Here is a 7768-nt window from a genome sequence, read left to right as displayed (position 1 = left end):
CCTTGATTGTTGATTCGAATCAGCGGTTCGGATCTTTTGACCTTGAACTCGTTCTTTCTTCCTACTAGAATCGGATTGACACAGTTTTGGTGTCATGTTTTCGTTAAGGCATACATCGTATGCGGTTATTCTAACACCCAAATTGGTGTGTTGTGGGTTGGTTGTAGTTGGTCTAGATTTAAGATGTTCCAGGGTCGTTCTAATTTTGAATGTCGACTTGTAAAGTTGATGTTTCGATAGTATTGGTTGTGAACTTCTGGTTCAGTAGAGAGGTATCAAGTGGCTTGATACTTTATCGCGTTGTACTTCCAACTGGTTGTTGGTAGTGGATCTTCGGATATTTCGCTTTTCTTTTGATAAGTATATTGGCTGCAGACAATATACTGTCGAAAGAGGAACGAAATACCATCTTCCCATTTGGGACTTATGGATTGGGTCGATGTGTTCTCTAGACTGTTTTGTGTGAAAGCTAGAGAAATAGTCTTGTAAGGATGATTGGGTATCGGTCATCTTTGACCACATAGTGGGGCCTTGTATTCTCTTGGCAGGTTTGCGCAGTTGATTTATCATCACCGCAAAAAGGTTTGTTGGTTAGTAGTTTCGGTCTGTTGTCTTGAGGTTCAAAATTGTTGGTTGAGTGACTTGAGCCTAGTTGTTGGCTTTGATTGTCACAGTAGGTGATATGGTGTAAGGATTGTATTTCAGCCTACTGTGCGACTTTAGAATTGTATGCTTGTCCGGTTAATTGGTGACAGGTGCGCCAGGATCTCAATGAGACAGTTATCTGGTGTTGCTCGAAACACCGATCGCTAGGGTCCCTTGTAGGACGGCAGCGACAGGGTCTCGTAGAGACAGGTGTTGAGCATCACCGATGGTTTGTATCGTATAGTGCGATTTGCAATCCTGTGCACCAAGTTTTGGACTTGCATGGCGAGTTTATTGGTTTAGTCGAACCAGTTCTAATTGAGCAAGCGGTTTGTCAAGCTCAATTAGTTTTGTCAGCCTTCGACCTTTTCGGTCAGGTGAAAGGTGAGGTTGTGGGACCTAAGACTGTCGAATGTCAAAGGCGGCTTTCCGTGGATGTGGACTTGACTTCGGCAGTTGCGTGATCGGTTAGTGGGAGACTGTAGTCTCAGATTCTGTTTCTACCGACTCGAGTTTTAGGAGAACGTTTCGTCTTCGCTCGTGGTGAGCAAGTTGATATTGTTGGCTAGTCGAAATTTTTTTGACTCCGGTTTGGTGGTGTTGGCTCGTGATTCTTTCTCGTGAACTTAGTGACGTGGTCGAGTCGGTTGAGGCTTTTCGGACCAAGGTTACAGGATGGTGTTGATCCCGGTGTGTTATGGTCCGCAGACTTTGGTTTGGTACGTTCCCCTCGTCTTGTTCTTGTGGAACCGCAGTCCTATTCTCCCCTTTTCTAAGGTTGATCTGTCCAATTCTAGATTTGTGATTGACCAGTATCCAAAGGTGTTACCGTGTCGGTGGGGCAATGTCAGAGTTCGATTACGGTGGGTACGTGGTCAAGTTTCGAGGACGAAACTTCTTTTAAGGGGGGGATGATGTAAGGACTGAGATTTTTTGACAGTGCAACTAAACTCTCTGTTGACGATGTTTATGTGTGTAATTTAATTACATAAGCACTCGTCAAGTTTCAGGAGAAAATGAGCTAAAACGGAGAAGTTACGCGATTATTAGTTTTCACTTAAGTGAATAGTAACTCCGGTTTTCCGGAGAAGCCACGGAGTAGAGTTGGCTTCTGGTGCGTATCAGACTCCGTTCATATCAGTCCAATAGCTCGTTTCGACCGGTTCAGCTGTTCTGGAACTAGTGGCACTGACGGATTTTGAGTTCGACGCACGGATTTCGAGAAAATCCAAAAATACATGTTTTATATGTATTTGTGTGTTATTCCTCCTATTGGAAGAAGGTTGGATTTCGTCGCGAATCCGTGGTCGATCGAGGTGAACCAAAATCGTAGCTTTGTTGTCTCCGTCGTGCTGATCGCACTGGTGCAATCCGTTCGCAAATCTGACGGACGGATCTGCGGAAATCGCGCGTTGTTCGAGGAGAGGTCGGTAGTGGCAAAAACGGTATTTTCGCAAAAGTCGCAATATTTTATGTACCGTTTTACGAGGGATCGCACGTGGAGGGGTATTCTCGCGTTTTACACGCGCTGTATGGGACTTAGTACCAAATACTGAAGTTCGAGGGGCTTTTCCGCATTTTGGAGCTAGGTATACAAAGGTGTTTTAGGGTTTGCTACTAGAAACCCTAACCCTAGCCCCCCTGCCACATTCATCCCTCTTCCCTGCCCTGTTGCGCACGCCCAGGCCGCCGCCGACTGAGCCCCGGCCGGCCAGCCGCCGCCGGAACCTTTTTCTTTCTCTCTCTCTCTCTCTCTCTCTCTCCCTCTCTCGGGTTGGAGCCAGGCCGAGGCTGCCTTGCCTCCAGGCCATCGCTGGTGTTGCCCCTGTCCCCTGACGAGCCTCCCCGCCGGCCGTCGCCGCCCGCGCGCGCCGCCGGAGCCGCCTGGGGGAAGCTACGGCCAGCCCGGGTCAGCCCAGTCCGAGCCGGGCCAACCTTGGAGCCGCGCCGCCCCCTAGCCCTGCCGTCGCTTCCCGACGGCCGCGGAGGTCTCCGCCGACCGTCCGGCGACCACCGCAGCCGGCCCCTGCCGCTCCCGTGCGCCGCCGGCGCCGCCTCTGCTCCCTGCGGCCACCTCGGTCAGCCCAGACCGAGCTCGGGTGGGCTCGAGGGCCACGCGCCGCCGCCACTCCAGATCGGTCGCGCCGTCTTTCCTCACCCTCCGACTACCTCCGGCGCGCGTCCCCGGCCACCCTCGACCACCGCCGGCCGCCGCCCGAGGCTCTTGTAGCCGCCCAGACCCGGGCGGGCCGAGGTCGGGCCCGCTCGGCTCCCAAGCACCGCCACAGCCCACCGAGGGGTACACCACCTTCCCCTCGGTCTCCGGCACCGGATCCTTGCAGCCCCGACCCCCTCCGGCCGCCGCCGCGCCGCCGGGAAACTCGAACCCGAGAGGAACTCGGCGGCTTTGAGCTGCGCTGCCGCGCCACCGGCCACCTCCCGCCGACGGCCAGCACCTTCCCCGGACCTCCCCGACCTGCTGCTTCCATCTCTGACCTGGTGCTTCCTTCCCCTGGCCGGCCTGCCCGCTGTCCGGCCGCCGCCGGCCACCCCGAGCCCTGCCTAGCTCTGTAAGCTGGTTTTCAGCCTTTCTGCACATGTTTTTCTGTTCTAGTCACTGTTCCGGCGACCCGAGGCTGTTCCGATGCCTCCGGAGGTGAGCACGGTGATCGTCTATCAGTGCTGATAGCAGTGCTCACCTCATTTAGGGTCAGCGAGCCCCTGGTTAGCGAGATAAGCATGATTTTCATGTTGTGCGCGCAGTTTACTGAATTTCGCGTCGCTCGTGCGTTCCCCACAGTGGCCGGAATTGCTCCAAAAGGTGAGCACGGCCTCCGGCACGCCGAGATCTGTCAGTAGGTGTCTCGGTTTCGCTGATTGACTCCTAGTTTGTGTAGACGGACCATAAAAGCGCCGAAATCGCATGAAATAATGCGATTTCGGGTATTCGAAAGGGCTTTTATGCAATTCTGGTTGCTACGGCTGCTGTTGGCAGCATGGGCAGGCTGTGGGTGATCTCTGGACTGATTGTCCAAGGCCCCGGACCTTTGCGAAGATCGAAAATGTATTTTCGGTGCGTTTGTCGGCAAAATCCGCCGACGGAACGCGGTTTTGGTTTAGAATTATTCCGACGGTGCTTCGTGAGCTATTGTGTAGTCGCTGAGCCTTGTTGGCTGGTCACTCGCTTCATTTCGAGAGTTCAGAAATGACGGGTGGGCGACGGTGGGTTTCGGTGTCGAAATAGACATTTTCGGGAACCCGGATTCGTACAATTATCCGGTGATAGTTGTTTGGTTGTGTTTGCTTGTGTTTGCTGCCATGTCACATCTAAATTGGAGTGTTTTGTGGCAGCGGGTGACTCGTGGCATGAGTCGGTGCGTTTCGGGACAGTTAGTGGGTCCCGGCGGCGTCCCGGTGTGGTTTTTGGGATTTCCGGCGAGTTACGGTATTTGGTTTTTGGAAAACCGATCTTCGTGGGTTTGTTTGTGGGGTTATGGTTTTACTGTGGTTCTTAGTTGTGGGTTAGATACTAACCCGGTGGACCCTTTTTAGGTCCGGTTGACGTTCTTTTGGAGTCAGGAGACATGCGCGACATTTTTACAGGTGGGTACTTCGATCCGACGTCGGTACAGTGGTGCACGTTCGGTGATGGTTTCTTACCTTTGTTCTCCTGTTATTATCTGTCATCTATGTTTATACTATATGTATATCTCTTGATATAAAGTGTTGAGCCTTGCACGTTGCATTTATATCTGCATTCCTCTATTCAGTTGTTTCCATGTTTAGTATCATGTGTAGGAGTGTAGTTAACTTATCTGTTTTTTATATCATGTTCTTTTGTTGGTCGTAGTAGTTGGTTCTATCTGTTCATTATATCATGTATTCTTGTAGTGCGGTTCTTTGACCATGTGTGATGTTAGTGACTTAGGAGTCGAGTTGACTTCTGGTGTTCCGTATATGTGTGATTTGGTTGGTCGGTTCTCTTGATTTCTGTTGTTCTATGACCTATTCGGTCGGTATACCCTGAGGGGTGGGATTGTCTACTAGTTGTCGACGGATGACTATAGTCTGTGATTTGGTTGGTCGTTTGCCCTTTTTTGACCTAGTCTGTGACCTATTCTGGATTCTTGTTGCTTGATGACCTTTGAGTTCGGTATACCCTGATGTGTGTGATTGTCGGGTTATGGGCGATGGTAGTTCTCGATTTTATACTCATATGACTTGTTCGGTTGATCCTTGCATATATACAGTAGTTGACTATCTTGATCATACGTATCGGCATACTTTTGGTAGGATGGCCTTTACGGTCGTTGCATCCCTGTTGAGGCTTGATTAGTCGGCTAGTTGCCTACACTTGAGATGATGTTTAGTCGTTCCATCCTAGTTGACCTGAGTGGTCAGTTCTTGTGCTTCTTTCTAGCTTGATGACCTGCACGGTCTGTATGCCCCGCAAGAGGGTAGTTCTTTTCCGGCTGATTGCCGACGGTTGGCTATTGCTCATATCCGCATTGATCGCCAGGGGCTTTATTGCGAGTGTATTTGCTTGTGACACCAGGGGGTTTATTCCCCGCAGGAGGGTCAGGTATCTGTTTCTGGCCCAGGCGCTTCATTGCGAGGGTCAGGAACAGGTTGAGCAGTGTGGCATGGGCCTGAGGTCCTCGGACCAATAGGGCATCGAGATTGGGTATTTTTGAGGTTATCGTCAGTTGACGCATGCATACAGTAGCTGTAGTGTTTATTTCCAGTACATCCTTATCTGTTTATTGTAGCTACTGTTTTATTTACCTGCATCTATACTTGTCAGCTTCTTACATATCTCTTTCGTTTACTATTGTTCCCACTGTATTTTCACTGACCCGTGCTGTTGTTTAGCTCTTCCTGATCTGGTGAGTACTCCTCGCCTTCATCGGCTTGCGGTACCCACTGGGAGGGAAGACATGTTTACATGTTCTCACCTCCCCCACCATTTTTTCAGGTATCGCAGGCGATGGGTATTGAGACGAGACGTGAGGCACGTACGTAGCGGTCGTTAGATCTTCCGACCCAGGTTATTTCGAGTTAGTTATTATCCTTGGTATTTCTGTTGATATATAGTTTAGTTAGTTTATGTGGTTCAGTATTTATTTACATTTGAAAATGTGGATTTCTGGATTTTGTAAAATAAAAGGTTTTCTACCCCTCGTGGTAGCCTTTTTAAAAGAATAAAAGTTTCTGTGTAGGAAACAGTTTTCAAAAGATTTTTGTGGATTTCTGTTTAAACCTTGAATGTAAAACTGTGATGTGAATGGTGAATGTATGAATGTATAATTATCTTTATATTCATCTGATTGTGGTTGTATCCTGGTTGTACTGTGTATTTGATCGACGCCGTGCAAATACAGGGGAGACTCTGTCCGTGTGAACAGTGGATTCCCTGTATTTGTGGCGGATCTGGCATACTCTGGGGTCAGATTTAAAAAAAAAAAAATTCAGACACTTTTCCGCTTTGTTTTAAACTGAAAAGGTACCCCGGGGCGTGACAGAAACCGCGTTCTTTCGGCGAATTTCGCCGAAAAACGCATCGAAATCGACTCTTCGATTTCTGCAAAAGCTAACGGATCATGGACAATCAGTCCAGAGGACACCACACATGTCTACACACTACCCACAGTAGACCCAAGGCTCACAATTGCACAAAAGCCCCTGAATTTACATAAAATCCCAATATTTTATGTAAATCGGGCGATAACATAGCCCGTACACGCAAACCGAGGACTTCTAAGTTCTGCTGAGACACATACTGATAGGTCTCGACGTACCGAAGGCCGTGCTCACGGTCTGGAGCGCAACAGGTCACTGTGGGAAGCGCGGGAGCAACCCGAAGGTTCAGCGAATAGCGCGCAGTCGGGAAAGATTGCTCCAAACAGGGCTAACCGGCCACTGTTGATCCAAAGTGAGGTGAGCACTGTGATCGGAACTGACCCACGATCACCGTGCTCACCTCCTGAGGCATCAGGATAGCTTCGGATCGCCGGATAAGCGTGCGCAAACCCAAAACAGCAGCCAAACAGGCTCGACAGGGTCGACACTGCCGAAACAGCGGAACGGAGTCTCCCCGGCAGAATCTAAGGTGAGCACGATGATCAGAAATTTTCTATGATCATCGTGCTCCCTTTCGCAGAGATCGGAGAGGCTCAGGAAGCTCAGAACAGTAAACCATCCCAAACTAAGCCCTAGTTCGGGCTTGGCCGGAGCAAGGTTGCTCCGGCCGGCCTCCGGCGGCACGGCGGCGCGCGTGGGGGCCAGGGATGGGTGCGGGGGAGGTGAGGAACACGATGCTCACCTCCGTTGGCGGCGGGGTGCGGCGGCGGCGTCGGCGGAGCAAGGCATGCCTGCACGAGCTAGGGCACGGGTTCGGGGGTTGCTGCGGCCACGGCGACGGCCGGGGCAGGTCGGGGACGACGGCGGCAGGTCCACAGAGGCCGGAGGAGGAGGAGTAAGGCGGCTGGCGACAGCGGCGGCGGCCCGCGGCTCGGGCGTTGCCGCTCGAGCTAGGCTCGGTCTGCAGGCCTAGGCGGCGGCGCGCAAGGTTCAGGGCGGCGGCGGCGATCCGAAGGGCGGCGGCAACCGGCCGGGAAAGTCGGTGGGACACAGGAGAAGGCCGCGGGTGTGGACCAAGGCGGCTGCGGCGCTGGGGTGGAGTTACCAAGTCTGCTCGGTCCGAGCAGACCTGGGATGGCTGCAGGGTGGCCGCGGCGGCGGCGGCGGCCCGCAGCAGCGCCGGCGACCCGCCGGGGTGGTCGCCGAGGGTCCGGGGATGGCGGCCGGAACGGGTGCAGGCGGTGGCTGCGCGCGGGGAGGCCGCGAGTCATCCTCGACCTAAGCTCGGCCTAGGCAGCAGCCGGGTGCAGCAGCGGCCGCGGCGGCGCTTGGCGACGGCGGCGGTCGGCGGGGATGCTCGCCGGAGCACGGGGCGACACCGGCGGAGGGTCTGGAGGTGGCGGCAGTCTCGGGCTTCCTCACAACCCGAGATAAGAGAGAGGGATAGAGATGGAGAGGGAGAGAAAGTGGAGAGGGAAGCCGGGGAGGTCCCTCCGGCGACCGCAGCGGCTTGCCGGCGGCCAAGGCGCGCGCATGGGGTGGG

Source organism: Ananas comosus, linkage group 2, assembly GCF_001540865.1.
Source record: "Ananas comosus cultivar F153 linkage group 2, ASM154086v1, whole genome shotgun sequence".
NCBI lineage: Eukaryota > Viridiplantae > Streptophyta > Magnoliopsida > Poales > Bromeliaceae > Ananas > Ananas comosus.
Note: the sequence above shows the minus strand (reverse complement) of the source record.